Source organism: Nyctibius grandis, chromosome 7 (genome assembly GCF_013368605.1).
Source record: "Nyctibius grandis isolate bNycGra1 chromosome 7, bNycGra1.pri, whole genome shotgun sequence".
Lineage (NCBI taxonomy): Eukaryota > Metazoa > Chordata > Aves > Nyctibiiformes > Nyctibiidae > Nyctibius > Nyctibius grandis.
Genome location: NC_090664.1, coordinates 21765221 through 21784795, shown reverse-complemented (window position 1 = coordinate 21784795; position 19575 = coordinate 21765221). Strand labels below are relative to the sequence as shown.

Genomic DNA, 19575 nt, shown 5'->3' with positions numbered 1-19575 from the left:
CTGACACACCGAAGGCTGTGCTGCCATTCAGAGAGACCTGGACAGACTGGAGAGTTGGGCAGGGAGAAATTTAATGAAATATAACAAGGGCAAGTGTAGAGTCCTGCATCTGGGCAAGAACAACCCCATGTACCAGTACAAGTTGGGGACAGAGCTGTTGGAGACCAGCGTAGGGGAAAGGGACCTGGGGGTCCTAGTGGACAGCAGGATGACCATGAGCCAGCAGTGTGCCCTTGTGGCCAAGAAGGCCAATGGCATCCTGGGGTGTATTAGAAGGGGTGTGGTTAGTAGGTCAAGAGAGGTTCTCCTCCCCCTCTACTCTGCCCTGGTGAGGCCGCATCTGGAATATTGTGTCCAATTCTGGGCCCCTCAGTTCAAGAAGGACAGGGAACTGCTAGAGAGAGTCCAGTGCAGAGCCACAAAGATGATTAAGGGAGTGGAACATCTCCCTTATGAGGAGAGGCTGAGGGAGCTGGGTCTCTTTAGCTTAGAGAAGAGGAGACTGAGGGGTGACCTCATTAATGTTTATAAATATGTAAAGGGCAAGTGTCATGAGGATGGAGCCAGGCTCTTCCCAGTGACATCCCTTGACAGGACAAGGGGCAACAGGTGCAAGCTGGAACACAGAAGGTTCGACATAAATATGAGGAAATACTTCTTTACGGTGAGGGTAACCGAACACTGAAACAGGCTGCCCAGAGAGGTTGTGGAGTCTCCTTCTCTGGAGACATTCAAAACCCGCCTGGACGCATTCCTGTGTGACATGATCTAGGTAATCCTGCTCCAGCAGGGGGATTGGACTAGATGATCTTTCGAGGTCCCTTCCAGTCCCTAACATTCTGTGATTCTGTGAAGGTGACTCAGCCACGTCACCAGAGATGCTTAAACAAGGAGCAGGAGGCAGGTGGAGTAAATCTGACAGAGAGCACCTGAAGTATTTTGTCAATCTGCTTCCAAAATTGGACTTTTGAATTTTCCTTTATTCCTTCAAATTAATTTACTATATGGGCTGAAGAAAAGTCTTTTGTTACCAGCTCTGAAGAAGCCAGGAGTGAAATGTGCCCTTTCTCCAAAGTGTTTTATTATTATTTTATTGGTGTTTCCCAGTCATTTAACTTATTACCTTGAGACTTCCAGATTTGAACATGAAAGTATGTGAATAATGAACATGGCCCCATCTCATCTGTGAAAACTGCTGCATGCTTCAGCAACTACTTTGTGCTCCTTTTTTAAAATTCTCTTCAAGTTCAGGAGGAAAAAAAGAAAACTGTGGTTGCCCTTCAAAGATAACCCACTTACTCTTCCAGGAATGTGTGAAAACACTGATTCTGCATCCCAAACTGACTCTCATCTTCTGGCTGCCAGCAGCAGTGACTGGGCCCTTCTCAGGCAACTGATATTTTATATTACGTGTGAACCTTAAGGCTACCAGGTACCAGAGCAATTACAACTTTAGAGCAGGCATAAAAATCAGTATTATGCTAACTACGCTAAGATTGCAGCCAAAATTGATGTTTTGAGGTCATCACGATCCAATTGCTTCAGGTTCAATACATTTTGTTCCTCCCCATGCCACAGGACAGCCTCAGAACTGTGTTTATTCCCACCTTTCCTCCTTCTTTCTTTGGTCTACTCGAAAAAGACAAATAAAAGGTGTGAGAGGTGTGAGGCTGAGGCAAACTCAAATAAATTTAGGACAGGAATTTTCACAAGTGCTAAGTACTGGCCTAATTCTTCACTATCAAGTCAATAGCAGTAAAAGTAGGCCAAGAATATTCTTGCAAATGACCTCGCCAGGTGCATTTTAAAGAATACATGAGTATCAAATATTATTTATAGCTACTACATCCTAAACCCATAAACAGCACTTATCTCTACTTATCATCTGTTACTAAGAGCCTTATCATTCTACATCAATTAAAGCTAATGTAAACATATGATAATATGTACAACAGAAAGACCTAATTTAAAAAAAAAAAAAATTACCATCCCAAGTTGTTCTCAAACCTTTAAAATAGCACAGGTTCAAAGCAACCTCTCAGTATCACCATTCATCTCTTGCAACTCTCAAAGCAATAAGCTTACAGCGAAATCCAAGTTTTTCCACATCTCACAAAAGAAGAAAGGCAGAAATTCAGAAAAAAATGGAAAACTGCAGTAAAAAAAAAAAAAAAATATCAACATTATGCAATTATTTTTGTTATGGCTCTGGAAGAAATACAAAGCCTTAACAGCTGCTACAGAGCTGATTCAGCAGTGAAAGAACACTGAAGAGAGATTTTGAGCAGCAAAACTGGAAGCAAACATCTCATTCTGTAACTGCAGTCAATTCAGGTTTTGTGGATAGAAGAATAGGAACAACAGAAAGCCTGATGAGAATCATGTGGACACAGCAAGCACAGGACTAAGCAATACCAATCAGAGTTTAAAGCAACATTAAGTGACTTTCACTGAATTGAAAAAGCATCCATACTGAAAGCCTTGCTCTGTAGCTATTATTAAATTATCAAGTTACATTCACTCATGTCCACCTGGACAAACAAAGCAACAGTTTTTTCCAAGTAATGCTTTCATGGCTTTCTCTGTTATAGTTCAAATTGTCAGCTGTAATCTATTCCAGTGTCTCAGCTGGCTCAAAAAAAAGGAAAGAATTATTTCTAGACTACAAATACACCATGTACAACTACTGGAGATGTCTTTTCGAGGAGGGTATTAGCTGTTCCTGAATTACCTGTTGAAGGACAAAGCACACAAATACTGTACTGTTGCTAGCTATTCTCTTTACGAAGAAAACTTGCAGAAACAAACACAAAATAGTTTAAAACAACTAAGCTATTAAAACTATCTTTGAAAGCAAAAGTTCAAACAACTTAGGGAGACTAACAATAACAGGAAGTATTTCAGAACTGCCCTCCATCATATAGGTGTTGTCTCTAGACATCGTTCAAACCACAACCTCTGCTGAGCAGATGCTTTCATTAGCTATGGACGCATACAACCCTCTGAAGTAGTCTGTGATGCAAAGAAACAGTTACTTCCACCTAGACCGCCTCCTTAAGGAATCTATTGTAGTAATTACATCATGCTGTTTCAGTCACCCAAAAGAGAAAAATTTAGTTCAAACAGAACTCTCCTAATTGTCTAATCAAGAGAGACATAGACAGTGGGAAAGGGAAAAAGCTAGACCAGCGACAAACATACCACATTTAACACCAAATTACTTTTCCTGTATAATGTTCATCACTTGATGAAAGAAAATCCTGTATGTTCCAGTGTACAGAAAGCAAAAAAACCCAGAAATAATCCATTAGAACACATCCCAAGAAAGACATCAAAGAAGAACATGCTTCAATGTCAAGTCTAGTCGGACTCTGCTGAAGCAAAGCAAGTATCTGCTGTTTCACTAACCCTTGAGGTGAATAATTCAATCCTTATATTAGGAAAATCTTATATAAGTTTAGAAATAGGTCAGTTGGCATCCTGAAATATAAGTATATATAAAAATACCACCTTTCCCTCACATCCACCATAGAAACTCACTATAATACTGCATGTGACATGATTCATTTTAAATGCCTAATCTTGACACTGTTTCCACACCCCTCCCTACCCCCGCTAGGAGATCTGCGATAGATTACACTTGTGTAAAACAACCTTGCTGTGTATATATTCTAGACAGATATGTTAAAAATCTTGGTGACTAGCAATACAGAAAACACATGCTGTAATGGCTGTATTATTACAGCAATTAGTCAGCTGTCAATACCACCTTTTACACCCAACTTTTAATCATAGTTGAGATTCGTAACTAATAGGACTGACCTAGCTCACAGTCAGGTCCTAAACAATTAATTCTCCTTCTCCCTTCGCCCCTTTCAGAAAGAGCCTTGCCTAGGGACAGCCTGGCAGCTCAGGGCTCTCTAGCAGGAGCTACCAGACCGAGTGGGGTCCCACACACCCCCTTCAGCTCTTAGTGCGACTCTCATAGACCTGACTAAGAAGCCAGAAGCTGGGGGATCATAGGACCTGGTTTGTGACCCAGTAACATAGGGGTCCACAGTCTCCCTGTCAAGAGGATGGAGCAGAAAAAAAGAGCTACTGAGCTGTGATCAAATCCTATACTGGGAGCACATACACTGTACACAGCAATGCTAAGGAGGTTGACAGCCCTCCCTGTGCTCAATTAATAAAGAAGTAGTGTGTCTGTTTGCACTGGAAGTGCTCTTCCTCTAGAGAAGACCTTACAAGTGAAAAGACAAAGGATGATTACGCAATAGAAAAAGAGAGAAAGGCTTATAATAATTTTCAGTAAGGAAAGTAACAGGCATGTGGTATCATTTTACAGTCACAGAATCACAGAATGGTTAAGGGTTGAACGGGACCTCTGGAGATCATCTCGTCCAACCCCCTGCCAAAGCAGGTTCACCTAGAGCATGTTGCACAGGGTTGCATCCAGGCGAGTTTTGAATATCTCCAGAGAAGGAGACTCCACAACCTCCCTGGGCAGCCTATTACAGTGCTCTGTCACCCTCAAAGTAAAGAAGTTCCTCCTCATATTCAGATCAAACTTCCCATGTTTCAGCTTGTGCCCATTGCCCTTTGTCCTGTCACTGGGCACCACTGAGAAGAGTCTGGCCCCCTCCTCTTGACACCTACCCCTCTAAGGTATTTGTAAGTGTTGATAAGATCCCCCCTCAGCCTTCTCTTCTCCAAGCTGAACAGACCCAGCTCTCTCAGCCTCTCCTCATAAGAGAGATGCTCCAGTCCTCTGATCATCTTTGTAGCCCTTTGCTGGACTCTCTCCAGTAATTCCTTATCTTTCTTGAACTGGGTCTGTACTAAGAACCTTGGGAAGGCCCATCTGTTAGTGGTAACATCCCAGAGTTGGTACGAGTGGAAACGTTGCCATCAGAGCTTTGGCATGAGCTTGGGCTTTTAATTTTTCTGCTGTTACTATTTAAAACTTTGCTTTGTTCACTAAAACAAAGATACTCCACTACGGCCCAAGGCTTATTCCCTTCCAAAACTGCACTCGTTATTGCTAAAATGTTACTGAAATACACACTGTTTGTTTTCCTAGATTCAGTTCTGATAGGAACAATGTTAGTTCTGGAAGTCAGTGCCTTCTCGTGGAAATATCTGTCAGTCTGCCAGTATGCAGTAATTCAAGATCTTAAGACAGCACTGCCTGCACATCAAGAAAAAGACAACACCTTCCTGTCAAATCATTGAAGACATCCACATAACTTCAAATCAGACTGTCTCTTTTTGACCTGATAAGCTACATAATGCTGTGAGATGCATAAATCTATCAAGGCTGACATCAAGCAATATATTTTATTAAACCAGCTGACATAGTTGGTTTAACTATGGAGAAAGAAACCCAAAAGCAATCACCTGTGGCTTCAGACAGCACAGCAAATAGGACTATTGGAAGAGTTTTGGTGGCCCAGGAATGATCCTCACCAAAGTCTGCAGAAAAACACCATGGGGTATGCATGAACAGCAAACACAACACAGAGATCCTTTATCTCATGCAGGTAAGCTAGATGCATTCATTAAAGAGTGGCAGGATCTAACAAACTTGCTTTGTCCTTTTTGATGTGGTGTTTTACTTTTCACACTTTGGCATCATCTACTTTCTTAAAAAAAAAAAAAAAAAGGCAAAAAACCAAACCAAATAAACACAACCCCTCCCGCAAACCCCCCCAAAATATGGTCCCCCTCCTAGGTATCTGTTTTTCCACAATACACTGGAATTGTCATGTATGTGTTGTGTATGTCACTCAATTTCTAAAAGAAAAAAGTTACAAAGGAAACACCACTTCCCTTTGAGAATGTTTAGTGCTTCTCCTTTATAAGCAGGCCTATTAGCTCTAAAGTTAATGAGATTTAAATTTTATGACCATGGTAACAAGATTCAGTTCTTCCTAGGATACACAGAAATTCATTTATGCACTTTATAAAGTGTAATGACCATGGGTTATGAAAATATTACATTTCTTCTCGATGGACTTACCATATCTTCAGAGGTTTCTGTCTCTAAGTCCATTCCTGTACACCTTTTTCAGTGTACTTTACAACATTAGTATTTATAAATGCAGACAGAGCTACAGCTTTCTTTTAAATATTATGCAGATTATTTCTTTACAGAACGTCTTTCATATTAAGATAGCTTGAAACATCAAAAGAGGTGTGTAGTATTCTGAACAAGGGCAGATAGTTGTTAGCACATGAGCGTTAACCCTTTTTAACATCATCTTAGGCGAGGGGCCACTAACTTCCCAACACTGTTTCTGAACACGCAACGTGTGAATAAGCCTTGACACTTCAGAGATGTGTTGTAGGAAACAATTAACACCCAAAGTATACTGAGGGCAATTAGTACTACAATTGCTAAGTATTTTTGTTATTGACTCCAAAAGGTAAGAATTCTTTAACTCCAAGCTTTCCATGAAAAAAAAGGCAAAAATAAAAAGAAAAAAGTGTACACAGAAATGTGTTTCTTTTAAATAAAACTTAAAAATGTTAAGGCTTGGGCTGGAACTCTCCAAGGACAGACAGGACAATGCTTGCAACTGTCCTTTTACTTGGAAACATGTATCACATACATGTATGCAGGTGACAAGAATTGTGAGAAGCAGATGCAAATAGAGTGAACAACACTCTTGGAAGATTCTACATCACAGTTGGTCTTAAATCCATTAATATTTATGATTGTAATGAACACCTTGACAACGGGAACCAGGAAAGAGGTTCCACGGATCAGGTTTTCCTGCAATATTATCCTCATGGCACAAGATACAAGATGAACTGAAAGAAACCTAAAGCAGAGAGATGTAAGATGTGGGAAGCCAGATAATAAATCTGAATGATTACATTTGCCTAAGCAATATGAAATGGGAAAGTATTAATCACAAGAGCTGGGTCAGCCAAAGAAGATGCAGGCTAGACAGGAGGGCCTCTGACTAGGTTAATAGGGTAGCTCTTGAGCAGGAAAGAGACAATAAAAGGGATCCTCTCCCCCCCTCAAATGATAGGATCCCACCACCATCTCAAGTTCTGAAATGATGGAGGAGAACCCAAATCCAGCTAGGCTCTACATGGACAGAGCTGGTAAGAGAATTTTTGACCTTGAAAAAGGAAGAAAGTGAACACAAAGCTGCAGAAGCAGCAACCATGCTCAGGAAGAACAGAAAGTCCATTTCAGAGTGAGTGCTTTCATGTCAGATCTTGTCCTGCCACTGCAGAGCTACAACGGAACAAAACCTAAAAGCAAGTTAGGAGATTGGCCAAAAAGGAAAGCTTCAATTAAGACTCTGAATAATTTAACACTACCACAGACAGCCCAGAACAAGGAAGATGCATAGAGTTTTAATGTACTGTTTGTTTATACAAGTCTACTACAGTATGACATCCCAATGTAAAAATATGGCCTGCCTCCAGCAACAGAGGTCAGAGTTAATACAAAGCTGCTGAGAACTTGTATGAGTCTCAGTAGCAGCTCAGTGCCTCCACTGACAGGTTAGAGCTCAAATTCATAATCACTTTTAGAACTGCTAAAGCAGTTAAAGAAATTCTTGCCTCCAAGCAATTTGTTACTGTCCCTTTTCTGAAGATCAGTAGTTCCCCTGACAGAAAATAAATAAACAAACACAGGAGCATGTCCACCTAATCCACTTCAGTGGCGAGCCATTCTTCACAGGGGGTAGTTCGCACACTTTGCTTCGGCCAAAATGCAGGGATGGTCATCACCAACTTGTGGGCAAGAAAGTGGAAGCACTATTATTTTCAACTGAGCCAGACAGATCTGAAAAAAGATACTCTGTCCCTAATCTTACATTTAGATTCAGGTTAGTGCAAGCTACTGGCTATCTATTTAAATTTAATTAAAACCAAAAGAAATTCCACATAATTAAAAAAAGCTTCAGCTACATTCCCATTCTAAACCATTTAGAGGTTTAAAAGATGGAAGGTTTTAATTAGGATGCCTCAGCAATATGAAATAATGAATAATTTACAAAGAACTTGATTTGAGCTCAGTGAAAGGGTGCTACAAGTTAACAATCCATATTTTTTATTTCTAATGAGTACACACATTTTTTACTGCAGTTCCAGTCACTGTAAACAGGCTATAGAGACAGCAGACAACAACGTGAAGAGTTTTACAATGTGTGCAGTCTAGCATCTCTGTTGCTTCATAGCATTTTTGAGGTTGGCTATACTTGAACTGCAACTAACAACTAGATTTTAATTATAGGCTATAAAAGCAGCAATAAACAGAAGTGTTTACAAGTGATGTAGATTCTTCTTAAACTGCTTAATATTAGAAAAGTGCCACCATTTTTGGTCTTTGCCTTCCATCTCTGTACTCTCCTCCCAAACTCTCATCATTTTTGTGTTTGTTTCTAAAATGCTGGCATAAGGTACCGGCTTTTCTAGACCACCACGAGTTATAACACAAAAATTAACCTGTGGTTAATTATGAGTAGTGTAGCATAAAGTACCTTGTGACACACTTAAGATATTTTCCACGATTTTTCATATAATGCACTTGATGAATTTCTGAAAAGGAAAATAGGAGAAAAAAGAGCAATTTCTTAGAGGAAGGAGCTAAAAGGGAGTTTTATTTTTAATAAAAATGTTTAAAATAGTAACAGTAATGAAGTTGCAAGAAACATAATATTGAAAGCTAATTTCTTAACAGATGACAGTCATGCTCACCTTCATCCATGCTGACCTACATCTTAACTTTTATTAATATTCATCTTTCACTGACCGTGTTTTCCATAATTTTGCCAGCAACTGATACTTTTAGGATAAAAGGTCTGAGAAACTCATTCAAGTAAGTCTTTTTTACATGGTAAAATACAGAATGCATAAAGGAGGAAAACAACTTTACAAAGCTTATGCCATAAAATTGCACTTTTGATGTAAAATTGTCTTTTCAAAGGCTGTGCAAAATTGAAACTCTACGAAGTTTTCATCAAGTCTTGACCACAAAACTTGAAGTTTGCAGACATTAAAGCATTTTCATAACTCACACTTTCTTCTAGAAAAAATACACCTGTGACATACAGTTAAAGCACAACCATTGAACTGAACTTCATTATTTTGTTCTATGCATTTAATTGTGAAAAGGTAGAAAAATTAAATGTATGTAGAAAGTGAAGAGCTGGAAGAGGAATATGAAAAAAAGTTACAGTGAATGGTAATTTAAGTCAAGAGAATTTAAAATTTCCGTATAAAATGCACCCAAGCTTTTCTCCTAAGAATTATGTTGTACTGCTTTTGAGAGCACATCAAGAAATATGTCAAAAATATTCAAATATTTTACTTTTGTTACTCCAAAGTGACAAGAATTTCCATGGAATGTCACATTAAAGATAAATCTTGGAATGACGGATGGCAGTTGGAAGGATTACATCTGGAAAAGTTACATCATCAGCATTTGCAATTTTCCAGTCTTCTCTTCTGTACTCAAAAATAAGAAAATAAGTCAACTGTCTGTCCCAGCAGCAAACAAACAAGGTGGCTGTGGGAGCCAGCAGTCCCCCAGCTCCTACTTCAGCCTGTCGTTCTCAGGTGTGCTAACTCGCCTGACTGCTCATCAGCGTCTGGGGAAAAGAGCAAGGTAGTTTGAGCATATTTTCACTTCACATGCAATGGAGAGACTGCTGCAAAAATACCCTTTCAGAAACACTTACAGGCTTCCCTGGAGTAGAGAAGGGCAGCTTCGATGTTGACAAATTCTTTATAGATGAAATTTATGAGCTGCATTTTGTGGCTAGCAACATAAAGATGTCAAGAAAAGTACCACACATATCTGATTGCCTAACAAAACTCTGAAAGCCTGCACATATGGACAGAGAATCAAAAGGACAAACAGTTCCTATTTTGACTGAAGGACCAGCCAGCCCCATGATGTCCCTCATTATAATGATCTTCCAGAGTAGAAGACTGGCACTGATCTGGAGATTACTACAGCTGTTGTTGAAGCTATTCCTACATGTTTCCAGAGTGAGATGATTGAAAGGTGGTTCTCTAGCGAGATTTTACAATACCAGTTAGGCAGATGAACAGTGAAGGTTGACCATTGCTTCAAGTCAGCAACCAAACGATTAAATAAAATACAGTGACAAAGCAAGCAAGATCTCCTGTAACACTCCAGTATCATTTGCATCACCTAGAGAGATGCAAATCTCTCTAGGAATGGGTGAAAAGGTGAAAGTCAAGAAATACAGCGTACAGCACAACACAACACATTTCTTAAGAACTTGGTGTTGTATTCTGTCTCTTCATTTTGGTAAATTGAATTAAAATGCTCTTAGAGCTGCATGCCAGCTCATTTAGGAAACCCACACATCAAAATCCAAATAATTTATATTTGTTCCAAGTACAAAAAAGTTATCAAATTACTTGGAAAAAAAGGTTCTGATCTCTCTCCTTATATTTCTCTCCTTTCACCACTGTCAGGTTTTTCAACAAAGATTTTGAAAGTGGGACAAATGGGGAGCCACATGCCAGGCTCTGAATAGCACACAGTGAAAGCTGACTGCATCTTCATGCTTCCCAAAACACCCACCCTGAAGCGCAGTTCATTTAGACTGACCCAAAACTGCATTAAAAACTTTCACAATTCACATTTTGCTTTCACATAAATGATAGCATTCCCAGCCACACAAATTCTGACCTATTACCAGTCACCAACCTATTAAAAAATTTGGTATCATTCCCAAAAACTGGATGTAAGTTTGCCTTTGCTCCCTATGGTGTCCAGCAACTCATTTTGAAAAGTCTGTCATTTGCTCTTGTGCGTTGTTTATACAATTCCAGCATACAGTACTTTAAAATATTAGAGCTTCCAGTAAATGCTGCAATGCACCGTTTTTGCTCCCTTGTGCAGAGGGATCTGACTTTATGCTAATTTTGCCTGGGGACTCAACAAACTGCTCAAACATCAAACAGAGCTCACATCTCCTGCTGCCAGTTTGTACATTCACAGTTCCATCTCTCCCTTCCTCCTTGCCTCACTCCCTGTACCTGGAATACTTTTTTAGAGCTAGTTGAGGACATAGAAAAAGCATGAGGCATTTGGAATTTAAAACCAGCAGCCTAACCCCCTTATATAGTAAATTTAAGAGGCTTAAACTCACCAACAAGTGCAGGAATTGTCAAGTTGGATGTTATGCATTAAGCATGAGAAAGTAAATACATGTGACAAATGCATTTCTTCCCATGTGTATGTAATGATTCTCAGCTAATGTATCTATATTAAGTCGCGCATTAGTTATGCCTGAACAGAGCAGAACAACAATTAACATTTTGTACATAATCTACCACTGGCTTTTTTATATTCTGAACCAATTCCATGGATGCTGCATGCCTGATTTTTCTTCAGCTGAGCAAGCAGCGAAATATTATTTCAACAACATCCACTTAATCAGCCTTCATGTCCACACGCACAGAAACAGGATATTTCACAGGTAGCAAATTAAATAAATCACGTGAAAGCGAACAGTTCAAATTGGGTCGCCTCAATTTCTCCAAAACCACTAAACAGCCTTCCATTTCATCTCCCCTGTAACATACTGAATCAGGACTTGTTCACCACTGGTAACAGAAATAAATAAATAAATAAAAATCAGCAATGCTGGTTTTCACAATCATTTCAGAGTACTCTGAAATACAAACACCCGCAGAAATAAAAGTACTTTTTTGTGACAGCAATAAAATATTCTTTATAAAGGAATGTACATCTTCCTTACGCTGAACTTTGTAACAGGTTACTCTGTTTCACACCAGCTAAATAAGCAAAGACCTTGCTAAGGACACTTTGTTAGACCTCAAATAAAGCTATCCCTAAAAAAAAAAAAAGTTTGTTGTTCTCAGTTTCCAGCTTAACGAGAGGAATTTGACTAATACTAAATCATGGCAGCCTGATGCTCCAAGGCTGAAGGACAATTAAATGTCACTGCCTATTACACGAGCCCCACAACAGAGCATGTTTGGACGCCAAGGCAGAAGCCCCCTTGCTCTGAGTCACTGCAGAGTCTGAACAGATGTGAACATTTCACTCAACACCTGCATCACTTGTGCTCTCTGAGCTGGCCACTGTACTCAGATCCGTCAGTATGCCTGGGAGACTCAGGTGGACCGCAGCCTTCCCCTGTACCGAATACACCTTCAGCAGCTGTATTCCATTTATCAGGCTAAGAACTTCTGCAGCACCTTCCATGGCAAAACCCACAATTCTTGCTGGTCATAAAGCTGCTTTATTTCCAATACCTATGTAAAGTGTATGCATATTTATATACATGCTTTCTATCTGTACATCCACAGTGATACTATCACCTGGTTCAAGTGCTAATGATCCTTTTTTGATCAAGTTGTAACACATTTATTTTTCCTATGACAACGCCTTTGTGCTTTAAATGCATGCATCATATCTAGCATGTTGTGGTCAGACTTCTGGGCTATAAGTTAAATAACATGTGATGCATAGTTATGTAACTGAAAAACATGGATTTATCTTCCCACAGGTGACGAGTCTTAACAGCACAGCTGGAGCATCCCCCCCACAGCCAGACATCCAGGCAAAAGAGAGTTAGTGGTTCCTTATTCCTTGCAAGCCACTATTAAAAGGGCCTCCAGCTTATAGCCAAGGATCTCACTTCAGAAGTATTCCTCAAATTTTGTGCTGCTAGTCATGAATTAACCAAGTCTGAAGATGCTAACAAGATAAATCCCAAAATATTCAGATCTGCCTAAACAGATGCACACTAAACCTGTGGCTTGACCAACAGAACTTTGCAGAGGTATTTACATCCTCCTCCATTAGGACTTCAAAGAAAAGAATAAAACTGTGATAGTCACGTATGTTGAGCTGCATTTCGGTCTTAATGGGGATTTTCAAAACCTTTAAATTTGCTTTTTCAAAATATAAAAGAGGCAAGACAGCACTGACAGGAATAAAATTAAATATATTTAGAAATAAGATTTTAGCCTGGTTATGTTTTACAGAACCCTGAAATCTGTTCATGATTTGAAAATGTCTTTCTGCTTTGAAAGATACATGTATTACACAAAGCCCAATAACTGATTTTAAGTGCAGAAATACAAAGTTGTAATAAATCCTTATCACTCCTTTCTTTCATTCCTTGTATTTCTCTACAGCTCTAGTCACTGCCCGTTACAGCTTTCAGCCCTACGGTCCTTCATACTTCCCACCACCACACAGAGATGATGACTAACGATGCATGGTGCCACTCTCCTACCAACACATCCACTTTTACTAAAGCATGGCTCATTTCAGTGATTCTGTTTTGACATAATGACAATCTGAAAGGTACTCAGTATTTAGGAATGTTATATATTTCTTCATTTGACAAATACTTCTGTAATATTGTTCAAAAATCTTCCATCTGAAATACAACTGCAGGGACAAAACAAACTTAAGAACACAGCCAAAACCAGTGAGCACTCACAGGCATTTCTGGGAGTGGGAAGAGAACAGCCTCAAATGAAAAATGAAGTTTCTCATTGCAAGTGTCTTGAAGATGACATCTCAATTTTGTCAAGTGAGATTTAATGATACAGTGTAAAGCTACTTCACTGTTCTCCCCCCTCCCCCTTTCATTTCAAGGGCCAACTTCGTTTGTTTATTATTGTAGCTGTTACAGTTCATTACAGTCATTGCTTTCTTTAGCTTGGTGTTTGGGGATTGTCTTTTTTGTAGTTTCGCTTTTTTTTAATATGAAATGACCATTATATATTATATTTTATATATATTATACATTATATTTTGCCAAATATATCCAAAGTCATCCCTATAATATAGATTTATTTAGCTTCGTGTATGCCATCAAGGTATGCACTTATTAGAATAGGAAGTGCAATTTCTATAAACTTGAAAAAAATAAAGACATCCAGTGCCAGACACAGGCACAGAGAAGCACTAAGTACATCCATGGAGGCAGCCCCTGCACCCCGGTCACCAGCATTCCTGCACCAAGGAGTTTGCAAATACAGGGTAGATCAAAATCTTACAACTTGCAGGGGGAGATGCTGAATCATGCCCTTAACAGCTGTTACTTAGCCATCACCACCTCTTAATTAGGGGTTTCTTTTAGATTCCCTTGATAACTGTATGGCACTGGGAGAAAAAAAACAAACAAAACAAACAAACAAACACAACAAACCAAAACATACACAAAAATTTTAAAGGTGAAGTATAAACTACAGTTTGGCCAGACAGAACAAATAGCCGTCTAGATTCAGTGTCTAAGTGAAAGCATAAATCATGGCCTGAGGGAAGAACAATTTTGCACTTAGATTTTTAAAACATTTGGAATTTCTGGTCATGAGGCGACTTTGAACACAGGCAAGGGAACTCCCTCACTCTTCAACCAACCCTCAGCAGGATTTGGGCTAGTAAGGAAAGAAACCTTGTCTCCAAATTTGATACATCCAAGTATTTCTCTGGAAAATTGCCCAATACAGCCTACTTCTGTAGAAGAGCCCATGCTGCACAAAGCCAAGAAGATTATTTAACCGGAACAGTAAACCCCCCAACTTTTCTTACAGCCAGACAGCCACAGTCCTCCCTCACCCACTGCTGGCCTCCCTTTTCTTCTCTCCAACACATCCTTCAACAACAATGGGTGAAATAAAAATAAAGATGCATGCCATCAAGGACTGATTTATCAGAAAACCACACCGAAAAGTTTCAGTATTTCAGACGCAGACGTGCACACTTCTACAGCTGGTCATACAGCAAAGACACAGCACACGCAAGAAATTCTCCAGGCTTAGTGGTCTGCTGTAGAAAAAAACCCTCACTTTTATTTACATTTTCATTCCTTTGTGTTTACTTAGAAAAAAATATGAGTGAACCATTGTATTCATTAATATCTTTTCCAAACTATAATGCTACAGATCATAAACCCTGAGTTTAACCAGTGTTGCTTTAAAATTCTTTAGTAGTTACTCCTTGTAAAATGTATTACAGGGAGTAAATTACTGTCTGATTGTTATTTAGAGCACAGCAGTTAGAGCTTTTGTGTATTTTATGACCTGTTGTCTTTCCCATTAAAAGAACTGAAAGGAAGGAGAGAGGAGAGCTGTGTCCTCTGTTTCTCAGAGGACAGGTGGATTCTGTCACCCCAGATGATTGTCATTATGGACAGCACGAAACACCAGCAAAAAGAGAATCTTATTGAAATGTTTAATTTTGAAATTTTGTTTCTGAAGTTATGATTATACTGCCTGACAATAGTCCACTAAACATGATTTAAATTGAAAAAGCAAATTAAAGCAGCATATGCTTAAATGGAAGGTTTCAAGGGGACTCTAACTATGGGATTAGGAAGAACTGTTAATCACCCACTTGGAATTAAGGCTGCTATGGAAAGTTAACATGAACTTTTACACAGCAATATCTTCAAGTAATATATGCTGCCTAGTCTTAAGTGTTGTATATTGCTCACTTAAAAGGGGGAAGGCAAATGAGAATTGAAAAAACTGCTAATTCTTCACCTAATAAATTAACAAAATGCCAAACTGTGTAAGGGAACAGCTTTTCCCTTCTGAAGTATAACCAGAAACAAATCAGATCAGTGGCACAATTTTACATTCCTGGCTCAGTAAATTAGTACTATGTATGTGGCACATTTTTAAATTTAATTTTTAAAAGTACTTTTTCAGTATTTTAACCAATTTCCATGGAAATGCAGTTTACCACAGATCATACACGGAATATCATCTTAGTCATCATTCCAACAGTAATAAGAAGTGTAAAGTTAAGAATCTGAATTAGACATATGCAATGCTATATAAATTATTACTTAACTAAGCAAATATGTACAGCTGTCTGTGAAAGTACTTTGTTTTGCTAAGCTAAATTTACTACCAAATATGCACATATAGTTCATTAGGTTTTAATGAGAATCAGTCTTTCCATATCTTCATAAAACACAAACATACAAAAAGATTAAAGCCAACTAAAAAATAAAATATCATTTTCTTCTGGATTTAGGGACACTTCTGTAGTTTTCCAGTATCACCTTAGTTTACATGACCACAGAGATATGTAGCATGTTTCCTCTTTATGGACAGAGAACAGAGTCTGCTCTGTTTATATTTTCGCATCCCCATTTCATTACAACATGCTAAGTTTAGTCAGAAGTTTACTAGCTATGAAAGCCATCTACAGGCATAGAAAATTTGCAAATTTATACTACCCTCATGATAAATTGAAATCCACTGAACTTTTCAGTTCTTAACTTTGCAGCCTGTCTCCCTCCATACAGTGGAGAATCCAGTTTCTTTCAGAGTCCCAAAGCTTGAGCCAACGATGAATGCTTTTTCCACTTCCCCTGAACCAAATGTTTTCTCTCAAAAGCTGCTGGCCAGATGCTGGAAGGTATTACAGGTCAAATTATAAACTATCTTATCTTAGGGTACCTTTTACCTTGCCAACCACTTGTTAATATAATTTTGTCCATTGATGACAAAAATAAAATCAGCAAGTAGGGAGTGGCATGTCATTAAACATTAAAAACTGCATTAACAAACAGTTTCAACCTTCAGAAGCAACGAGTTCCTGCCCAATAAAAGCTGGCATTAAAATCACACATAAAGGGACAGGGCACTTTCGAAGTCCTCCTTATCCTTCTCATCAGCAACACCAAATTCTATTGATGTCTCTCAACCAGAAACACACTCAGCTTTTTCACCGTCAGCGAGCACTGCTGTCTCTGACTGTTACTATAGCTGACAGCATCCACCTTTTAGCTAACATAAGAGCCCTTAAGAACTAAAATTATTTCATTTTGTAGCACTTGACAGCTTGATAGCAGCTCCAAACACTTGCTGCACTACAGAAGGACAATTTTCTAGTATCAACATTTTCATTAATCACTTAGTATTAGACTTCTAAAGTAGAATAATAATTTAAATTTCTTTAATTTTTCTGAAAGCACAGTTCCTGCTGTTTAAATAAGCTACTACTTGCAGTACATTCAAACACACCTGAGGACATTTGTCAAATTGTTCAGATATTTAAGTACTTGGAGTAAAAAACTCCCGTGGACAAATATATACACGAAAAAAACTTGGGCGGGGGGGGGGGAGGTGTGCAGAGATAAGGAAAATTTTTGATACTTTTTAAGGTAAGGCATCATATGAAATCTGGTCTTAGATCAAGAACTTTTCCTTAATAACTTGCCATCCTCCAAAAATACAGCAGCAGAGCCCAGGTCTCCTCCAGGAAATACAAAAGCACAGAAGTCACCAGGACAGAATGGAAGACCAGTGAAAGTTACAGTAAAACATGCTGCTGCACTGAAATCTTCTTAAAGCTTTTAAAAATAATTTTATACTGTATTGCTCTGATGCTCACTATTGTGCCTGCAAGTTACCAGCCAGCATGTTTTACTCCCTACCAGGGAAGACCTTGCCCGGTTTTCTGCCAGTATCTTAATGCTCTTTCAACATAACTTTAGCTGATGGTAGAATATATTTTATTTCTCAAAAGTTCTTGCTATGTAACTAAAAAGCATGTGTCTCCCCAACAGACATTTTCTTTCATAACTGCGTGGCACGTGCATAAAGTAAGTTTAAAAAACTCATTAAACAAATATTGCAAATGTTACATTTTTATAAATACATTTTTGTTCATTAATCACTGCTGATAATTATCAGGTTTGACCTTTTTTCATCCTTCACATACACTTTGATAAGATGTGCAACAAAAATCTACAACAGATTACACGCTTGGACCTGCTTAGCATTTCTGCTTAGTGTACGAGCGTCTTCAAACCTAAAGGAACAATGCAATTTTCGTTTCTTCTTCAAATACCTACTGCTACAAGAGCTTGCCTTATGAATTAAAATGAGGATACGATCTTTTCCCAAAAGCAAATGGGAGTATAAGGCATTTAAACTAGGAGTCAGTCAATGAGCAAAGTGGTCACTAGAGGCCAAAGACATACCTCATTCACTATTACACACGCCAGGATCGGAGATTCAGTCCCACGTGCTCATTACCACACTACTAAAGGAGTCCATCAACAACTGCAACCTTCTCTTCCCCTCTCATGCAATTAGCTTGTGTGCAAAACCTTCGCTGTTGCATAACTGGAAAGCAAGGGGCCCTGAAGCTATACAACAGTTGGTCTGAAGGGTGACCAACCTGACTGTCTCTGGAAAGATGAGACACACAGCAATTGCTACTTTTCTCTGCATATAAGGATAAGGAACCAAAAGTTTGAATAACAGGAGACAAGATTCACAATCTTCTCTTACAAGTGACTTTTGGCTGTGCTAATTGCCTATTTCAAGTGCTTAAGTTCATTGCCTCTCCGAAGGTAGGAAGCAGTAACTATTAAAGACATCTGGATTTTCACTCTGAGACACACCATGTCACTACCGCAGGGGGAATGGTCTGTGGCCTCGACACCCCAGGACCAAGGAGTTTACAACCCTTTCGCACCACTTCAAGCCCAACATCAGCCTGACAAGGGCAAGTTGTCACTTGTAAATGCCAAAGATGCATTTAAGCTATGACTGGTTTACAATGCTATATTAATGAAACCGTGCCAGTACATTTGATCCACCTTTTCATAATTTCACAAACATCTGATTTCTACTGACACATATTCTAAAAATTACTTTATTCTGTAATCATACTAAATCAGCAGTCCAGTTGTTTTGAACAGTTCCTCTGTCTAATAAGGTATTATCTGTTTAAGACCAAAGTATCTATGACTAAAACAAAAAATTACACATTATGCTCCTATGAGGTAAAGTTATCCTGCTTCTTCACCCCTCCCTTCCATAGAAGCCACCCATGATGCTCAGATCTATAATCTTAAATAATAACACAAAATTAATTTGTTTCAATAGCAACTAGTAAGACAATAAACTAACAAGCATCTCTCTCAAGTGGAAGAAGAGGGTGTACAGATCATGGAAGGACGGGCTGGCCACTTGGGAGGAATATAAGTCTGTTGTCAGAGGATATAGGGAGGCAACTAGGAAAGCTAAGGCCTCCTTGGAATTAAACCTTGCAAGAGAGGTCAAGGACAACAGAAAGGGCTTCTTCAAATACATTGCAGGTAAAACCAACACTAGAGCCAATGTAGGCCCACTGATGAATGAGGTGGGGGCCCTGGAGACAGAGGATAAAAAGAAGGCGGAGTTACTGAATGCCTTCTTTGCCTCTGTCTATACTGCTGGAGGCTGTCCTGAGGAGCCCCGGACCCCTGAGGCCTCAGAAGAAGTCAGGATAGAGAAGGAATCTGTCTTGGTTGATGAAGGCTGGGTCAGGGACCAATTAAGCAATCTGGACGTCCATAAATCCATGGGCCCTGATGGGATGCACCCACGGGTGCTGAGGGAGCTGGCGGAAGTCATTGCTAGGCCACTCTCCATCATCTTTGCTAAGTCGTGGGCAACGGGAGAGGTGCCTGAGGACTGGAGGAAAGCGAATGTCACTCCAGTCTTCAAAAAGGGCAAGAAGGAGGACCCGGGTAACTATAGACCGGTCAGCCTCACCTCCATCCCCGGAAAGAT

At 39.2% G+C, this 19575-nt stretch overlaps 1 protein-coding gene across 7 annotated transcripts in view; it reads right to left on the bottom strand.

Annotated features, from left to right (window-relative positions):
* The window catches only part of OSBPL3 (oxysterol binding protein like 3), a 99788-nt gene that overhangs the window by 55564 nt on the left and 24649 nt on the right, over nt 1–19575 (bottom strand). The window contains exon 1 of one of the 7 annotated variants that reach the window (XM_068405567.1): nt 5398–5472. The exons of the other annotated variants lie outside the window; for them this stretch is intronic. The gene's annotated coding sequence lies outside the window, so the exon portion shown is untranslated. Of the gene's footprint in view, nt 1–5397; nt 5473–19575 lie in introns of those variants that run through there. 7 annotated transcript variants of the gene reach the window in all.